The 21311-nt window shown below is 38.1% G+C and overlaps 2 pseudogenes; both read right to left on the reverse strand.

Moving 5' to 3' along the window:
• Positions 1-747: 747 nt before the first annotated feature.
• LOC132126975 (solute carrier family 2, facilitated glucose transporter member 11-like) lies at positions 748-3713 on the reverse strand (annotated as a pseudogene).
• An 82-nt stretch (positions 3714-3795) lies between these two features.
• Positions 3796-20414, reverse strand: LOC132126976 (spindle and kinetochore-associated protein 1-like; annotated as a pseudogene).
• Between the last annotated feature and the right edge of the window lie 897 nt (positions 20415-21311).

A 21311-nucleotide genomic window follows, 5' to 3' on the forward strand; every position in this document is an offset into this window, starting at 1 on the left:
CCTGAATGAGTGTGTTTTTAAATGAATCATCCAAGTCAACTTGCCCATTAAGAAAAGTCCTGTCCAGTTAAGGATGCAGGCTTCCATGACCACCAGAGGTTTATAGAGCTGTGTAAAAATCTCACCAGGAAGTGGTACTGTCACCCCAGCTGTGGAAGAGACAACTCACTAGAGTACTGTTAAGACAATAAGGTTACAAATAAATGTCTGAACTTCTCACTGCAGGAGAAAAATGTGTGGACTTGGCCCGCTAGAGAAGAAGAAGATGTACGTGAAAATAAGGACCATGCTGCAAGTATGGCATTCAGGATAGAAAGTCCTATAACATCCATGTGCAGTCTCAGGAATAGTTTACATTTATGCATTTAGCAGACACTTTTATCCAAAACGACTTACAGTGCATTCAGGCAATACATTTTTTACCAGTATGTGGATTCCCTTGGAATCAAACCCACAACCTTTTGTGCTGCCACAATGCTCTACCACTGAACTACAGGAACAGTTTCATATAGTATGAACTTTTTAATCATAAAAAGATCAGATAATTTCAGGTGTTAATCTGAGTCTTGTCCTAACTATGGTCACACCCAAAGTTTCTATTTCAGAACGGTTTCTATTTCTGCGACATCGAGAACAGCATACAGATAGACCTGCGAAGACATGATTCACAGACCATAGGAACAACAGTATCTCTAAATCTATTGATCTATGAAACTGAATGATGAAAACCAGTGGCGGTGGCTTTCATCAAAAAGAAGACAACATCTTCTCAATCTCTGGTCCAGGGTCCATTTTAGCACCCCACAACCTGCGCAGAGCTGAGACATGTTGAACTTCATCAAATAACTCGCCAACATACATCGGTGAGAATGTGTTGTTATAAAAATTCCATTTTTTATTTTAGAAAATAAAAGTATTTTATGCTCATTATTGTTTTTGATCAAAACTCCAGTAAAACAGCAATATGGTGAAATATTATTACCATTTAAAATAACTGTTTACTATTTCATTATATTTTATGTAATAGTAATTTTAAATGTGAAACTGAATTTTCAGCATCATTACTCCAGTCTTCAGTGTCACACAATCCTTCAGAATTCATTCTAATATGAGGATTTGCTGCTCATCATGTTGGAAACAGATGTGCTGCTTCATATTTTTGTGGAAACCGATACATTTCATTTTCATGTCATAATTCTTTGATGAATAGAAAGCTCAGAAGAACAGCATTTTTTACTTTACTGTCACTTTTGAACAATAAACATTAAATTCTTAAAAAAAGTGTATATATATATATATATACATATGTTTATGTATATGGCTGTCAAATTTATTAATCATGATTTATCGCAACCAAAATTAATGTTTATGAGTGTACTCTATTGTTTTTTATACAAGTACACACAAAACAAGTTCATACGTATATGAAAAAAATGCAATCTATTTTTTTTATTATCTTCAACAGTAATGTACTTACAAAAAATGTTTCAGTATTATATTTCAAAAGAGCACTGAAAACCCTGTTTTCCCATGATGTGGCCCCACATTTTGAACAAATGATTTCATATGAATTTTGCAAGAAAGATCAATGTATGTGTAAATGTCAAAGGACTCGTCTGTGTTTCTGACCCGTCTCACAGCCGTGTTTGTCTGCCTCCTCCAGCAGGAGATACTGTGGGGACTCAGGGAGAAAGGGCAAAGTTACTAGCTGCAGGAGACCAGCAAACAGATCCAGCGCTCCTCAGTGAGACACACACACACACAAACACACACACAACTTCCCAATTGAGACAAAAGAGGCCATAAACACATCAACCATAACCACGCAGCCTCTTGAGGGCGCAATATATACATGGTGTGGACAGTCAACAACATCAGGACAGCTCCACAGATTGACAACACATTGTTCAAAAGCAGAATTGTCTTCCTATCGAAAGTTAAAAACACATACTTTTCAAACAACACACTTGCACTTCAATGCTGCTCCATGTATAAGAATTAAAATACCACAAATTTAAAGTTTTTAAATTTCAAAGATTCAAAGTCTCAACAGCTCTTATAAATCTTATAAAGCTCGGAAGAGCTAGGACATTTGCAAATATAACTCTGACTGTATTCATCTGAAAGAAGAAAGTCATATACACTTAGAATGGATTAAGGGTGAAGGATTAAATCATTTCATTTTTGGGTGAACTATCCCTTTAAGAAACATAGCACTCAGCCAGAACTTGAATATTTTTCATTTCTTCCTGTGCCAGTTACAGGAACAGAACAGAACCTGGAGAGAATTAATGTACTGTAGGTTAGACTGGTTAGAAGAAATATCAGTGGCTGTTTATTGCCCTCAGCATAATTTCAGGTCAGTTCTGGAATTAAAAGCCCAAGTTGTTTATTATTGATTCACATTCTAAGAATGCTCAATACCACAGATGCCACTAAAAACACAGAAATATGGAAGGATCCACGTAAGCACCTGAAAATCAACCTAGTTAAATTATATTCAAATAGAAAACATTTTCAAATAGTAATAATGTTTCAGAATATTGATTTTACAGTAAAAAAAAATATTTGGGTGACTACTTAAAAATACTTGCGTGAATAAGTGACTTCTCTGAAAGGTGTTTCAAAAATTGTACTGACCCCAACTTATAGTGGTGCTGTATCTCTAGTGGCATTAAAGGGACAGTACACCCAAAAATGAATTCAGTCATTATTTACTCATCCACATATAATTTCAAACATGTATGACTTTCTTTCTTCTATATTTAATTTGCTTTTAAACATGTCACCTCAAGTCAATGGAATTCAAAACAGCGTGGATAATACCCCCCCCCCACCCCCCACCCCCCAAAAAAACCTATCCCAGTAACATTCTTCGACATCAGCCTATGACCTGACTAGGATGGCTTCAGCCAGTCCTCCCATGTAATATATGGACACAATGAAGGACCAGATGAGAGACAGCTCCCAGGGCTCAAGAGAGTGGCCATAACGCTGCTGGCAGGGGCTGTTCACCAGCTCTTTAATAAACTTGCAATGTGAGCACAAGTCTCAGTTGATTATGTCATTCATTTCATTTTAATGGAACCACAGCGTTTCACAGGTTAGCACCAACTCATAAGCTCTGATATGTATTGATTCTTTGATCCTTCAGGGATCTTAAGACACGAGGCAGAAATGCATTTGATTAATACTGATTACCTCCAACCCCCCTATTTGCAGCTCAAAGGAGACAGTAAATCAGCATATGTAGTCTCAAAAATTAATGTATCTTAAACGTCAATACGCCAATCTCGCCAACTTATGAAATGACACTGACATTTGAGATGAGGTTACGAACACTGCAATTTTATTTAAGCATCAGTATTTGTCCACTTTCCACCAATATAAACAATACAGCAATCGATTTATAATTTCTTCATCACAGATAAAGTGACCCAACTGGTAATTCAATCACGATGTCAATTTGTAGGCCGACCCAGAATGCTAATTCACCATGGGGTGTACGTGAGAATTTATAATGGGTTTTTAGAACAACACTTTTGGATTAATGAGTTCAGCAAAATAATGAGTTTTTGTTCTCCAACATAAAGTTCTGAAACCAATTTATTAGCACACAAAGGTTTCAACATTTGATGTTTGACCCATAAATCCAGTTCTCTGCCAGGTTTACGCCTCAAACTGAGGAGATGCAAATCAGGATGATTTGACATAATTCTATTTTTAATAAAAAAGACACTGAAGTTCATTCCAAGGCAGAGGGACTCATTCAAAGTGATGTGATGGAGATGAGTCTCAGAGCAGGATGAAGCGTGTGAGACCGCCGCCTCGGACTTCCCTCAGACACTGGCATGTTCAACATGCCCACAAACCGTTAGTCCACCTTCAGCTGGACGAACTCTGTGATGTCTTGCTCCACGATGAAAAACTGACCTGCAGGACATAGAAGGAGTTGATGGATGACCTCTTTCAGCCCATAAGAACTTATGAAATACCAGACCAGGATGAATGACCTTAGTTATCGGAGCACTTACACCAGTTCATGCGGTGGTGGTGTTAATAGTTTTCAATTCTCGATATGACAAGACTGTTAGTAAATGATGGACTGCAGTGCTAAATGAGGTCAAATAAGCCTTTGACCAGCAGCTCTGGAAGAGACACAGATAAAATGGTGATACCCTTGGTGTCCTTTGTTTCTTGGTCTTTAAAGTGCTGGTGGAGCATGCGGGACACATTATTCAGGGTTTTGACTGGCTGATGGAGGATCTTATATTTTGACGTCACAGCTGTGTTGATGCTTTGCACCGCTGCGTTCAGCTGGTCATACGTCACGCGGCCTTTCATATACCTGAGACAGCACAAGTGAAGATGAAGAAATGGACTTCATGTGAATTGCAGTAACAATTTGAAAGATAACTGAACTGCATTACAACTGTTCTCTGAAATACTTGATTCTGATTGGTTAATCATGGAATTCCTGTCCCTAAACCTAATGAGCTCTCTTCCTTTCTGCTGTCTCCATTAGTAACTACTTTTCAATGCTTTTCGAACCAAAATGGAGTATCATAAGTAAACAGTCTGAGACATTCTACTAATGCACTGCAGCACTCTGTAGCAACACAAAAGCACTCCATACCTGACTCACCATTTATTTCAATAGAGCGCAACTGTAGAATTCTGGGAGTAAAAATTTGTTTCTTCATAGGGGAAGAACAAGGTTATTAATGAATGGTTTATTTTTTTGTTGAAGACTTCAGCTCACGTTATTTAATTTTTTTTTAAATCACATTGAACAGTGAAAACTACATTGTCCACAATTCTACAAAGAAATGTCCACCCTTCAGAAAATAGTCCCTATATTTGGGTTCCAGAACTATTTTAAAAAAAAATTTACATATGGAAATACATTTTTAACAATAACTTGTTAAAGACAGACCTCCTATGAGCTCTGAGCAAAGAGTATAGAAGCCCAAGAGGCGAAACTCAATAGAACGCTCCATAGCAACAGTTGCCCCCATGCAACGTGATCTCATGAGAATACGTGTGTATTTTTACGTTTTATGTGGTTCTACCACACGTACATTTACCTACGTTTTCATGCACATAAAAACGTACAACTTAGACGTATTTATAGCAGTAAAACGTACAAATACTTACGTGTTAGCAGCTACAAAAACGTAAATAATCTAACGTAAAGTGTGAATTTATATGAATTCCCATGTATTAATATTAAAATCGTGGCTTTAATGATTAAAATCTGTTGTATTTAATTGTCATATCAATAAATGTTTTTATTGAATTTATTGAAAGCAGTTTACTCATCTACTTAATAGGAAATAACATTTCTGTGCATGCTGCAACACATATACACAAAAGCACAGCATACAATTACAAATCACATTCATTTTATTTGTTTGCTGTACTCCATCTTTAGAATCCAGATGTTTGCAAGGAACATAACCATATCAATCGATCTTCATCTTCATTCTCAGCAACAGCGTCCGTCACAGTCAAAGACGCGCTCGTTATGATTCGAATTAGTGATGTGTCGTTCTTGAACAATTCGTTCATTTTGAACGAATCTTTAATGTGACTCGGGAAGAACGAGTCGTCTCGGGGAGTGATTCGTTCAGTCGCGCATGCGCATTATTCTATAGGTTCTGTTCTAGTAGTAGTGATTCACCTGTCAGTCAATGCAGTCTTGAGCCGGAAAGAGAATTGATTAGTTCATAGTTCGGGTCTATCGGGTTTTTGACTCGTTCCTTAATCACGTGACAGCCCCATACGCTAAACCCAATTGCAGTCTGAGCCGGAAAGAGAATTGATTAGTTCATCTCATGACACTTTATAAACATTAAAAAACACCGTGTACATACTTTTGAATTGTTGTTTATTTATTTTTGTGCCAGAAAAGCTTTGTAACAAAGAGGACAACTATTCCAAAATAAATCAAAATAATAAAAAAGTAAATAATTAAAAATAAAATTAAAATTAAAAGATAATTAAGCCACAGGGTCTAGTAACCTTAACAAATGAACTTTAAAATTACAATATAAAAAAAGAAAAAAAAAGAAAAACTAAATATTGCACAACAAGCTTTGCTTTTTTTATATAATAATTTAAAATGAATACGTTTTAAAATAAATAACACTTTTGTGCCAAAATAAAAACTTTATATCAAAGAGGATAACTATTCCCCAAATAATTTTAAACCATTTAAATAAAAATAAATGAAAATTAAGATAAGCTACGGAGCCTTATAACAATAACAAATTACCTTTAAAATCACAACAACAACAAAAATATTGCACAACAAGCTAGTCTTTTTCTAAATAAATAAAAATAAATAAGCTTTAAAATAAATAACACACTGTGGCTATATATTTAGGACTTGCTTTAAGGCATGTTTGCATTTTTAAAAAAAAACAAGCTCCCTGACCTTGGATGGGCTGAGTCTGTTTCTTCTATCTGAAATAATCTGCCCAGTTTTAGAAAAAAATATTTCAGATGGCACAGATGTGGCCACAATGCAAAGTCTTGTCTTTGTGACTTCAGAAAGGCTTTTGTATACTGGTGAACATCTCCTCCACCAGGCCAGAGGGTCTGATGTGCGGGGTAAGAGTGGCTCTGCAAGGTAGGCCTGCACCTTTATAGCATCTGATGTCTTAGAAGAGGTAGCAGAAGGCCTCAAGCTTGCTACCCTCTCGTCAAAGTCTTCCCAAAACATGGCCCCTGCACTGGCAGTAGCACCAGGATCTGAAGTATCCTCCTCACTCTGAGCTGGGTTAAAACTGTTAAAGCTGAAGTTATCATAACCTTAATGTTTTAAACTAACATTAATAATTCAAATTCAAAATTTTATTTGCTTTTAATGTATATGTCATTATGTCCTTTTTTGAGCAATCTTCTTATACATATATTACACCAATATGTCAAGTCTGCCTAGGAAAAGCAATTATTATACCAGCAAACTCAAAATTGGAGTAAAAATGAACAAACTAGTCTATAAACACTTTTTATTGTAAGCTTGGATTATTATATTATTATATAGCCTAGTGTTTATTTACCGATAGACAGTCAAAAAGACAAATTAATCAATATTTTATTTATAACAGGGTTTTATTTATTTATAAAATAATAACAAACCACAGATCCTCAACAAACAGTAACAAAAACACAGTGACAGAAAATGTCAGAAATAGCGTATGGGTCTGTCACGTGATTAAGGAACGAGTCAAACTCGACCCGAGACCCGAAAGACTCATGAGATGAACTAATCAATTCTCTTTCCGGCTCAAGACTGCGTTAGTTTTGCGTATGGGGCTGTCACGTGATTAAGGAACGAGTCAAACTCGACCCGAGACCCGAAAGACTCATGAGATGAACTAATCAATTCTCTTTCCGGCTCAAGACTGCGTTAGTTTTGCGTATGGGGCTGTCACGTGATTAAGGAACGAGTCAAACTCGACCCGAGACCCGAAAGACTCATGAGATGAACTAATCAATTCTCTTTCCGGCTCAAGACTGCGTTAGTTTTGCGTATGGGGCTGTCACGTGATTAAGGGATGACTTAAACCCGAGGACTTCTTGTCAGATAAGAGGTGAGGTGAGCTAATCACAGACTAAAGACCCAGGTAAAGATATATAGCATTTATTATATATAGCTTATAGCATTTTAGTTTTGTATTGTTTTTAGTGTGATCAACGTTTGCGTAAGTACTAGATGTGTTGGGGAAGTAACACGTAACATTTTCATTACATTTTGCTAAAATGAACGAAATGAACGAAATGACTCGAAAAAAGATTTGTTCATTTTGCTGAACGAGACTCAAAAGTCTGAGTCTGTAAAATGATCCGAACTTCCCATCACTAATTCGAATTTGAAAATAGCGCCAGTGCGCCACAGGAACGTTACGACATGGTTTACGGCAGTAATATCGAACTCTCATTGGTTCTCACATAATTCGTCACAGATTGTGACATGTCGTGTTTCAGTTGATAGACATTTGAAATCAGTACTGCTACTGCGCCATAGTGATGGGAAGTTCGGATCATTTTACCGACTCGGACTTTTAAGTCTCGTTCAGCAAAATGAACAAATCTTTTTTCGAGTCATTTCGTTCATTTCGTTCATTTTAGCAAAATGTAATGAAAATGTTACGTGTTACTTCCCCAACACATCTAGTACTTACGCAAACGTTGATCACACTAAAAACAATACAAAACTAAAATGCTATAAGATACAAAAAAAAAATCATTCTTTACCTGGGTCTTTAGTCTGTGATTAGCTCACCTCACCTCTTATCTGACAAGAAGTCCTCGGGTTTAAGTCATCCCTTAATCACGTGACAGCCCCATACGCAAAACTAACGCAGTCTTGAGCCGGAAAGAGTATTGATTAGTTCATCTCATGAGTCTCTCGGGTCTCGGGTCGAGTTTGACTCGTTCCTTAATCATGTGACAGCCCCATATGCAAAAAACTAACGCAGTCTTGAGCCGGAAAGAGAATTGATTAGTTCATCTCATGAGTCTTTCGGGTCTCGGGTCGAGTTTGACTCGTTCCTTAATCACGTGACAGACCCATACGCTATTTCTGACATTTTCTGTCACTGTGTTTTTTTTACTGTTTGTTGAGGATCTGTGGTTTGTTATTATTTTATAAATAAATAAAACCCTGTTATAAATAAAATATTGATTAATTTGTCTTTTTGACTGTCTATCGGTAAATAAACACTAGGCTATATAATAATATAATAATCCAAGCTTACAATAAAAAGTGTTTATAGACTAGTTTGTTCATTTTTACTCCAATTTTGAGTTTGCTGGTATAATAATTGCTTTTCCTAGGCAGACTTGACATATTGGTGTACAACCCGAATTCCGGAAAAGTTGGGACATTTTTTAAATTTTAATAAAATGAAAACTAAAGGAATTTCAAATCACATGAGCCAATATTTTATTCACAATAGAACATAGATAACGTAGCAAATGTTTAAACTGAGAAATTTTACACTTTTATCCACTTAATTAGCTCATTTAAAATTTAATGCCTGCTACAGGTCTCAAAAAAGTTGGCACGGCGGCAACAAATGGCTAAAAAAGCAAGCAGTTTTGAAAAGATTCAGCTGGGAGAACATCTAGTGATTAATTAAGTTAATTGATATCAGGTCTGTAACATGATTAGCTATAAAAGCTTTGTCTTAGAGAAGCAGAGTCTCTCAGAAGTAAAGATGGGCAGAGGCTCTCCCATCTGTGAAAGACTGCGTAAAAAAATTGTGGAAAACTTTAAAAACAATGTTCCTCAACGTCAAATTGCAAAAGCTTTGCAAATCTCATCATCTACAGTGCCTAACATCATCAAAAGATTCAGAGAAACTGGAGAAATCTCTGTGCGTAAGGGACAAGGCCGGAGACCTTTATTGGATGCCCGTGGTCTTCGGGCTCTCAGACGACACTGCATCACTCATCGGCATGATTGTGTCAATGACATTACTAAATGGGCCCAGGAATACTTTCAGAAACCACTGTCGGTAAACACAATCCGCCGTGCCATCAGCAGATGCCAACTAAAGCTCTATCATGCAAAAAGGAAGCCATATGTGAACATGGTCCAGAAGCGCCGTGGTGTCCTGTGGGCCAAGGCTCATTTAAAATGGACTATTTCAAAGTGGAATAGTGTTTTATGGTCAGACGAGTCCAAATTTGACATTCTTGTTGGAAATCACGGACGCCGTGTCCTCCGGGCTAAAGAGGAGGGAGACCTTCCAGCATGTTATCAGCGTTCAGTTCAAAAGCCAGCATCTCTGATGGTATGGGGGTGCATAAGTGCATACGGTATGGGCAGCTTGCATGTTTTGGAAGGCTCTGTGAATGCTGAAAGGTATATAAAGGTTTTAGAGCAACATATGCTTCCCTCCAAACAACGTCTATTTCAGGGAAGGCCTTGTTTATTTCAGCAGGACAATGCAAAACCACATACTGCAGCTATAACAACAGCATGGCTTCGTCGTAGAAGAGTCCGGGTGCTAACCTGGCCTGCCTGCAGTCCAGATCTTTCACCTATAGAGAACATTTGGCGCATCATTAAATGAAAAATACGTCAAAGACGACCACGAACTCTTCAGCAGCTGGAAATCTATATAAGGCAAGAATGGGACCAAATTCCAACAGCAAAACTCCAGCAACTCATAGCCTCAATGCCCAGACGTCTTCAAACTGTTTTGAAAAGAAAAGGAGATGCTACACCATGGTAAACATGCCCCGTCCCAACTATTTTGAGACCTGTAGCAGAAATCAAAATTGAAATGAGCTCATTTTGTGCATAAAATTGTAAACTTTCTCAGTTTAAACATTTGCTATGTTATCTATGTTCTATTGTGAATAAAATATTGGCTCATGTGATTTGAAAGTCTTTTAGTTTTCATTTTATTAAAATTTAAAAAACGTCCCAACTTTTCCGGAATTCGGGTTGTAATATATGTATAAAAAGATTGCTCAAAAAAGGACATAATGACATATACATTAAAAGCAAATAAAATTTTGAATTTGAATTGTTTTTTAAAAAAATGCAAACATGCCTTAAAGCAAGTCCTAAATATATAGCCACAGTGTGTTATTTATTTTAAAGCTTATTTATTTTTATTTATTTAGAAAAAGACTAGCTTGTTGTGCAATATTTTTGTTGTTGTTGTGATTTTAAAGGTAATTTGTTATTGTTATAAGGCTCCGTAGCTTATCTTAATTTTCATTTATTTTTATTTAAATGGTTTAAAATTATTTGGGGAATAGTTATCCTCTTTGATATAAAGTTTTTATTTTGGCACAAAAGTGTTATTTATTTTAAAACGTATTCATTTTAAATTATTATATAAAAAAAGCAAAGCTTGTTGTGCAATATTTAGTTTTTTTTTTTTTTTTTTATATTGTACTTTTAAAGTTCATTTGTTAAGGTTATTAGACCCTGTGGCTTTATTATCTTTTAATTTTAATTTCATTTTTAATTATTTACTTTTTTATTATTTTGATTTATTTTGGAATAGTTGTCCTCTTTGTTACAAAGCTTTTCTGGCACAAAAATAAACAATAAACAACAATTCAAAAGTATGTACACGGTGTTTTTAATTGTTTATAAAGTGTCATATATTACAAAAGTATGGTTTATACAGACAATCTGATTTAATAATTACTCTAGCCAATGTTGTCACATCACGGGACACAAGAACAAACAACCCGAACTGTCTATGGTTTTAGCGTATGGGTCTGTCACGTGATTAAGGAATGACTCGACCCGAAGACTCATGAGATGAACTAATCAATTCTCTTTCCGGATCAGACTGCAATTGGGTTTAGCGTATGGGGCTGTCACGTGATTAAGGAACGAGTCAAAAACCCGATAGACCCGAACTATGAACTAATCAATTCTCTTTCCGGCTCAAGACTGCATTGACTGACAGGTGAATCACTACTACTAGAACAGAACCTATAGAATAATGCGCATGCGCGACTGAACGAATCACTCCCCGAGACGACTCGTTCTACCCGAGTCACATTAAAGATTCGTTCAAAATGAACGAATAATTCAAGAACGACACATCACTACTGCGCCAGTGCGCCTTCACGGAGAGAAGACAGATTCATAATTTCACGGATTAATAAATTTAATTAAATTCTGCTGTGTACCCTATAAAAACTATTACCTCCAGAGAGGACTGCGACTGGAACTCATTATCATTTGAACTACTTTTGGTACCACTTTTGATATTTTTTCGCAAAAAATAAATGATTAACATTATGTTTGTTTGTCTGTTATTTGTTTATTTATAACAGTAACGTTATGTAGTTTTTAGAAATGGTTATGGGTAGGTTTAGGGGTAGGTGTAAGATTAACGTTAGTGGCTCAAAATAACGTTTTAATGTTATATTTTTACAAAACTTGTGTTTTATTATGTTTCATTCTTTTAACATTCTGTATAAAATGGGTAGGTTTAGGTTCGGGTGAGGTATAGGGATCTTACATTTATCACAAAAAAATATACATAAATATTTAAAAAATTAATCCGATACGCATTGAAAAGCAGCTTCATGAGCAAATTTCTATGGATAACTGACTGGTCAGAAAACACGTTCTATCTGTACGTATTTGAGGTTGTTTTTACGTAAATTTCGATACCTATCGACCTGTAATTACGTCCAGATAATACGTAAATGACACTGTAAATACGTAAAGGCACATACGTATTGGACAGTTTTAATTTACGTCTAAATATGTACGTTTTGATTGTGAGATCAGGCTGCCCCATGACGTGACGTCAATGGCACTGAAAAACTTAACATAACAAAAACTTAACAGAACTTAATTTTTTCTGGCCGTCATATCTAAATATGAAAACAATTTAAAATACATTAATGAGGATGGCCGAAGTTAAATGACGTTAAATGACAGAAAATATACGTCTATGTTTTGGTTATGCATGGCCTAATTACCCTTAGGAAAATAGTATTTTGGGACAAAATATTACTATGGAAGTACTATAAGACTACTATAGAAACACTATAGCGGCTCTAGGATATTATAGAGGTATTACAGAACATAACATACTTCTGTGATGTTCTGTAATACCTCTATAATATTTTAAAGCTGCTATAGTATTTCTATAGTAGTCTTATCGTACTTCTGTAGTATGTCCCAGATTACTATAGGCCTAGTATTCCTATAAGATTACTATAATATTTTGATTCCTATATAATATAAGATTCCTATAGCAATTTTTTGTAAGGGTATGTCCCCCACCGAATCGGCTTCATTAGCCTACCACTTACTGTTTGCAAAGATACAATTATAAAATTATTGCAAACCTTTAATCTATCAATATTTATGTTCTATTATGCATTTTCCTTGTTATATGAATAACAGGAATTCATGAAATAATATATATAGGCAGACACACAGTAATAAGATTTATTTAAATGTTGATTTTGACATTAGTGAACATCACCATCACCATATATATGCTTTGGAAAAATAAATAAATAAATAAAATTATAAATGAGCATTTCTAAAGACAGTTCACCTTTAACAAGAATATCACAAAAATATTAACAACTTGTTTTTCAACATCTTCAGTGAAAGTGCACACAGTGAACGTTTCAATGGCAAGAACAAAAACAATCTGTGAATGTCCTTACAGGCGGAAAGGTACAGAAAAAAGATGTGCAATCTAGCAAGTGCACACATGAACTATAAACAGTACTAAAATGGAAGTGGTGCCATAAGATCTCAGTAATTAATCAGACACCACCATCTATTGTGTGTGCATTTGTGTATGAGAAGTTTGTTTGTATTTTTTTTTCTTTTTGTGAGAGAAGAGGCATTGACATAGAATGGAAGCATTAGTCAAAAATGTGTATAATCTAGAAAATGCACACATGAACAAAAAAGAACTCTGACCATCTTTCGGAAACTAGTGTACTACTAGCCAGCTACTTGCTAGCCAGCTACTTGCCAGTTCAAGTTTTGTATAGATTTCTAAAAACGAACAGCAAAACCTCTACACTCAAACTGGCGCTAACGATTTCAGCAGCTTTCAGTCCATAATGGCGGCCGCGCCTCCGCAGCGCCATCTACAGACTGTTACCCATAACACAACACAGTTTCGCCTCTCGGGCTTCTATACTCTTTGCTCTGAGGTTGTTAATCTATGGCATATAATTGAGTTATTTTACATTAATTTTTGTAAATTTGTAACAAAATTATTTACAAACAAAAATACAGAATTTTGTGTGTATATAATTTTGTTAAGATTTTAGCCATCAGGTCTGGAAATACAAGTCTAGTTGAAGCTTCTTGGAGGCCTCTCTTCAGTCACCATTGTCATTTTGTTTAATATCTTTCTATGATTATTTCCTCTCTCTTAATTAATTGTCAAAGCTAGCGACAATGTTGACACTTACAAATCTATCTGCTCTCTATTTTTAGTTTCACTTTCTCTATCACCCTTGATTTTAAACTAAAATACCTAGGCGATTATTTATTATTATTTTATTCTATTGTTATTATTATTTGAACTTATCCATAATGTCACACTCAGCCAAGGTCTGTTTTGACATCCCTTCCCTACCATTGCCTCTGTTGTGGTTAACTGCTAAATTGAATCTGAAGGAGATTATTTTCGTTTGCGTTTTCCCTTTCATTTCATATCATAGATGTTTTGTCTTGTGTCTGAAAATCCAAAAATACCTCAATAAATATAAAAAAATAAAAATGTATCCATCAATTTTCATTTTACATGCAATAATAATAATAATCTTTAATAATATTTAATAATAAAAATATGAATCTTTCATTGCTCGCCAGGTTTCCTCAAAACCACTTTAAAATCTACCCAATATGAGGTCAATATGCCAACTTCGACCCAAGCTTTCTGATGTCGTAATCAGCGGTTCAGCAGTGAGTCTTCTGAGGCGCGAGAATTTATAAAACGCAGAACTAAAGAAGCTGAGAATAAATACAAAATATATAAAAATAAATTGACCAGTATCATGAGGATAAGTAAGAAAGATTTTTTTATTATAAAATATTAAATGATAATAAAAATTATATCAAGGGTATATGGAAAGTGCTAAATAATATTATAAGGAATGGACCAATGAATAAAAAATACCCTCAGTATTTTATAGATAATGAGAGGACTTTAAACAACATGAAAGATGCGGTCAATGGGTTTAACAACTTTGTAAGTGTGGGAGCAAAGCTGGCCGATGTAATTAAAAATCCACAGAGTGAAGGTGAGGTGAAGGCAGTGGATTATTTAAACAGTAACCCTTACTCTGTGTTTTTGAAACCAGCTGAGGAAATTGAGATTATTGATATTGTTAACAATTGTAAGTATAAAAATTCAACAGACGTGAATGATATTGATATGGTTTTAATTAAGGATGTCATTGGTGCAATTGGTAAACCGTTAACTCATATTTATAATTTTTCTTTCAAAACAGGTGTATTCCCAAGCAAAATGAAAATTGCTAAAATCATTCCACTATATAAATCTGGAGAGAGAAATCAATTCACGAATTATAGGCCATTGTCTTTACTCTCTCAATATGGACTCAAAATAACCCAGTTATCCAGTCTTATTCCAGCTTCATCGACCATTTCCTAGAAGTTTTTGGCAGACCAGCTTGGGACTCTTCCATTGGTGAGAAGTTGTATAATCTCAAACAGTGGAAATGTCTGTCAATGAATATGCCTTTCAGTTTAGGACTCTAGCGGCCTCTAGTGGATGGAACTCGCTGCATACGAGGACACCATCGGGCTTGAACGATTCATCCAACTGTACATCCGCTTCGCCACCCGTATGCAGTCGTGCTTAGAAGAGCACCAGGGCCAGGCGTATTCCTCTATGCCTCTCTGCCGACCAGAGGCCGTCAGCTCCCCAGAACCAGCCAGCAAACCCATGTTCTGTGCCTCTACTGTGCAGCCCCGGGGCATGCCATCGCTGTATGCCCCGTAAGTCCTCCTCGTCCCATGGTGAGTGCCATTCTCCCTTCAAAATTCCAAATGAAACCACTCACCACTGTTGTGACACTTACTGCCGCTGACATATCTCTTCCAGTTTCCGCCCTCCTCGATTCTGGGTCAGCCGGCAACTTCATCTCCAGCGCCCTCTGCCGTCAGCTCAAGCTCGCTACCACGGCAACGCCGTAAGCCTACCAAGTCCACACTATCACTGGCAAACCGTTAAGCAGAAGATGCGTGCGTCATAGTGTGGGTCCCATTTCCCTCCAAACCGGACTACTCCATCATGAGGAAATCCATCTGCTGTCCAGCAGTGCAGTTCCTTGGATACAACATCAGCAGCAGTGGCATCAGGATGGACGAGGGGAAGGTAAATGCCGTCAGAGATTGGCCCACTCCTACCATCATCAAAGAGTTACAATGGTTCCTTGGCTTTGCCAACTTCTATAGACGGTTTATCCAAAACTTCAGTACCATCACCAGCCCTCTCACCAGTCTCCTCCGTAACAAACCCAAATCTCTCTCCACAGAGAGAGGCCTCTGCCGCCACAGAGGCCTTCCACACCCTCAAAGAGGCCTTTACGACCGCCCCACTCCTGGTTCATCCCGACCCCGACCGACCCTTCATCGTGGAAGTCGACGCCTCAACAACCAGAGTGGGAGCGGTCCTTTCTCAGCAGCAGGGGAATCCCAGTCGCCTCCACCCATGCGCCTTCTTCTCCCGGAAACTCAACCCGGCGGAGGTCAACTATGATATCGGCAACCGGGAGTTGTTGGCCATCAAGTTGGCCTTAGAAGAATGGAGGCATTGGTTGGAGGGAGCCAAACACCCCTTTCTGGTCCTCACAGATCATAAAAACCTGGAGTATCTTCGAGTGGCCAAAAGATTAAATCCAAGACAAGCCCACTGGGCGTTATTTTTCACCCGCTTCCAGTTTACCATCTCATATTGCCCAGGGGTGAAAAACGTAAAGGCTGACGCCCTGCCCCGGTGTCACGCCCCCGAAGAGAATCTCGAAGAACCAGAAACCATTCTTCCACAAAAGGTCATCGTCTCTCCTATTACCTGGTCCACTGAGACTCTTCCTCCTACCGATCCTACTACGAACACCCCGCCGGGTTGCCCACTGGAACATCAATATATTCCCAGGACACGGCGCACTCCACTCATTCACTCCGCTCACACATCTCTTGGCACTGGTCACCCGGGGGTCAATTAAACCCTCTCGTTGCTTAAGGAACGCTTCTGGTGGCCCAACATGGCCTCGGATGTCAGGAGGTACGTAAACGGATGCACAAGCTGCGCCATATCCAAGAGCCCTCGCCATCTTCCATCAGGCAAGCTCCATCCTCTGCCCATTCCCAATCGCCCGTGGTCACACCTAGGGGTGGATTTCATCACCGATCTTCCTCCTTCAGATAATAATACCTGCATTCTTGTCATAGTGGATAGATTTTCTAAATCCTGTCATCTTTTCCCCCTGAAGGGTCTGCCAATGCCCATGGAAACGGCCGAGCTGTTATTTAACCATGTCTTCAGGTACTTCGGCATCCCAGAGGATATCGTCTCCGACCGAGGTCCCCAGTTCATCTCCCGATTATAGAAGGCTTTCCACTCACTCCTAGGTGTGGCCATCAGCCTGTCCTCCGGATACCATCCCCAGTCGAATAGGCAGACGGAGAGGAAGGTCCAGGAGATTGGACACTTCCTCTGACCTTCTGTCACGGCCACCAGAACTCCTGAAACCAGTTCCTTGGGTGGGTCCTACCACCGGACTTACTCCATTCCAGTGCATACTCTGCTACCAACCTCCACTCTTCCCCTGGTCAGGTGAACACTCGGATGTCCCCGCCATCGACTACTGGTTCCAGGAGAGTGAGAGGGTCTGGGACGCGGCACACCCCCAACTCCAGCGGGCATTACACAGATGCAGAACGACAGCCGACCTTCGCCGATCTAAGGCCCCAACGTACCAACCCGGTCAGAAGGTCTGGCTGTCCACCCAGGACATCCGCCTGCGCCTGCCCTGCCGGAAGCTAAGTCCCAGATTCATTGGCCCATTCACCATCCTCCAGCAGATCAATTCGGTCACTTACAAACTCCAATTACCCCCTGAGTACCGGATTCACCCCACCTTCCATGTGTCTCTCCTCAAACCTCACCATCCTTCTGTCTCTCCCTCCACAGAACCTGGCGAAACCGAAGCCCCCCCTCCACTCCTTCTAGACAACGGCACGGCCTATGAAGTTAGTGACATCCTGGACTCCCGGCGGCATGGTGGACAACTGGAATATATAGTGGACTGGGAAGGATACGGTCCAGAAGAACGTTCCTGGGTTCCTTACTCGACACCTTCCATTCCAATCATCCTGACCGACCAGCTCCCAGGGAAAGAGGACGTCCACCACGTCGTCGGGGTGCTCGGCCCTCAGGAGCGGACCGTGGGGAGCGGGGTACTGTTACAAACATGCCAGGTTCCACCTCCACTCATTCACTACGCACGCCCTCACCGGAATACTAAGCACATCCACCTGATCCTCATCACCACCCAATCACCTCAGCACCATAAAAACCACACATGCGCACTCAATCGATGTCCGGTCTTGTTCGCGACAAGGTCTTACCTGTATGCTAACTCAAAGGACTAACTCTTCCTCTACTTACCTCTCTCCAGCGATTCTCCGAAGATCAAGATCCCCAGTGTGTGTGGTTCACCTCCCTCCTCTGATGTCTTCACCCAGCTCTCACGGATCCACTCATCACTCCACCCAACACTACCTGCTCCTCTGCTTGTGTCTATTAATAAACCCTTCTGTCTGTTACTCCTCAGCCTCTCGAGTGATCTGTAACAGGAAACATACAACAGTTATTTACAGATAGGGTTGGGGGTTATAACTTGAGAGGGGGTTTAAATTTGAGTCAACATAGGACTCGGACAAAACTTAAAATTATGTGCATTTCGATTTGTGGGGTGCTTTTGTGGAATGGGCTGAGCAGTTCGATCAAACAAAGTGTTAATATGTTGCAATTTAAAAAAAAAAGGTACAAAACTTTTATTTTTGTAAAGTATAGAAGTGGAGAGGGTGAATGATAATTCATTATGGTGGTAAATGCTGCTTGATAATGGCTTTTGTATATGCTTTTTTTATTTCTTCATCATAATATTAAGATAAAGCATTTTTTTTTATTTAATAATAAACCTAGGGCTTCTACCTATCCCTTTTCGAACAGGTTGATTATTATTGTATAATTTTTATTATTATTTTATTAATTGTTTGAAATAAATATTTCATTCATAAAGTAAAAATATGAATGGTATTACAATGTTATACTAAAAATTAATTCAAATAATGGGAAAAACCCTTAAGATAACATGTAGGAAAAAAAACACAATGCATCTTAAGCATGCCGAATAACATAAGTGGACTTTGAATCATTAATTGCTGATTTGAATTATTATGTAATTGTGGCATTTAGAAACCCGATTAACTGTGCAGCCCTACTGCAAATGATGTAATAGAGATTATATATATATACACACACACACACACACACACACACACACACAAATATTTAAGTATTTTGAGTGTATAAGGCAGACCCAGCACAACCAGACTTCTTTTTGCTTCAAATAAATGTATGTTGCACTTCAGCTTGTAGTTGGTTGGTTTTTGTTTTCATTGCTTAAAGTCTTTAACAGAGACTTTTTTTAAATACCTATGGAAAAAATAAATGGGTAAAATACTTGTGGAGGTGTACTGTTGCACTCTAAGTTGGATGTTAGCATGTCACCAAGCTAACAGCATGCTATAATAAAATATTAGGTAAAACATCCCATTTGTAAATAGATTTTCCATGTTTCTTTTACTGAATGAAAAGCTCATCACAGTGTCCTTTGGGATTGCCATGAGACTGTATCTGAGATGGTAGCACACTGTTCAAAACAGCCTTCACAACAGCATTGCATCTACAGTGCTGTCTAGGTAGGCGGCTCACTGGATTTTGGAATACAGCTATTGTTTACTGTTCTTTGCTATATTTGCTCAGAGTTTTAGACAGATGTGGAAGGACTCATGGTGGTATGCTGTCAAACTCTGGGACGGTAATGAACTCCATCTCTTTGATCTGGTTGCACTGATGTTTCCTGGGTGGAGCCTGTTCCTGAGGGGCGGGTGGTGCATCTGTCTGCCTGCTCTGAACTGCCACCTGTCCTCCTCTGAAGACAACACAAAAGCCAAACTCCTCCGTTTCAGTCAAGGGGTTCATGGTTTTTTGTGCTTCCTAATGATGAAGCAAACTGAAAAAGCACCATTCCAATGTGGTATAGTTTGGAAAGAAACACAAAAACATTAAATACCCTTGCGGAGCTGCTTGCTGGCCTCTTTTGGGCATGAGCGGAGGGATGTGGTTCTTGAGGTGAAGGGCATCTTGCTCGTCCACTAGGAAAAATACTTTTTACTAGATGAATAAAATATAGCTTTCGATCATATGTGATGAAGTGTTATTAGTGATGGGTGCCTTTGAAACTGCTGCATGTAGCTTCAAAACCTCCAGAGCAGTGGATCATACACAAAGCATATATCAAACTTTGAAAGAGTGAATTATTCTGTGACCCAATGGGTTCAGAGTTTTCGAAAAAGCTCCCCTTACCTAATGTTACAATTACAGATATGATCTATAAAATAAAATAAATATGAATGAAAATATCACACCTTCAAATGCTTAAGCAACCCTCTCCGCTCGCCCAGATATCTCTCAAAGTGATCCAGAAGCTCGTTGATGGCAGAGATGTCTTGCTCGATTTCGAGAAGAGTCCCACGTTTATCCGGATCTTTTGCTTAAGAACATAAAAATCACACAAGACATACCGTAACAAATTATAGCAACACCAAGGAACATAATTTAAAATGATAAAATATAAGTCAATTTGTGAACTCGGTCATTATTTTACAGAACCAGGTAGATGTACCAAAAATATTCGGCAGGAACAGCAAAGCAAAATCCGATTTTGGTCTAAATGTTTTTGGAATGTCAAAAAATAGTGATGTTTAAGTAGACCTTCACCAATGCTGTTTTCTAAATGGTAAAAATAAGCAATTTGGACACAGATCACCACATAAAATAAGTATGCTAGAATAGCAATATACAAAAATTAGTGAGGATGGTGAAGAACCTTACTCCAACAGGTTTAATCTATTAAATTAGTTCAACTAAAGGGATACTTCACCCTAAAGTGAACAGTTCTTGAAAAAATTTTTATTGGTGTGAATAACGTTTTAATAGTCTGAAAACCCCTTGTCCATTTCCATTTATATTTAGTCATTTAGCAGACGCTTTTATCAAAAGCGACGTACAAACAAGGACATTGGAAAATCAACAAAAGAGCAATGATAAGCGCTATAACAAGTACACATTAGCAAGGGCTTTTAAAATAATATAATATATGAAAAAAACTGATAGAATACAAAACGATTAGAAAGCTAGTTAGGTGTTATTTTAAGAAACAAGCAGCAAATGAATAGAGTGCAAGTATGAAAGAGAAAAGTTTTTTTTAAAGAATTGAGTTAGAATAGAGAGTGCTAGAGTTAGAGGGTCAGAGGGAAACAGAGAAAATGCTGAATTAATCGAAGCATTTATTTCAGGTGCTGGGTCACATTGTACAGTTGCTGGAAACTGACTTTATCTGAGATTCCTTATTCTTTATCTGAGATTCTATGCTGAGGCCGAGATCCAGACCAAACCACAAAATCAAGACCAAATAACAACAAATCCTTCAACAACATTCACTTTTCTAAT

Source organism: Carassius carassius, chromosome 45 (genome assembly GCF_963082965.1).
Source record: "Carassius carassius chromosome 45, fCarCar2.1, whole genome shotgun sequence".
In the NCBI taxonomy this organism is placed as follows: domain Eukaryota; kingdom Metazoa; phylum Chordata; class Actinopteri; order Cypriniformes; family Cyprinidae; genus Carassius; species Carassius carassius.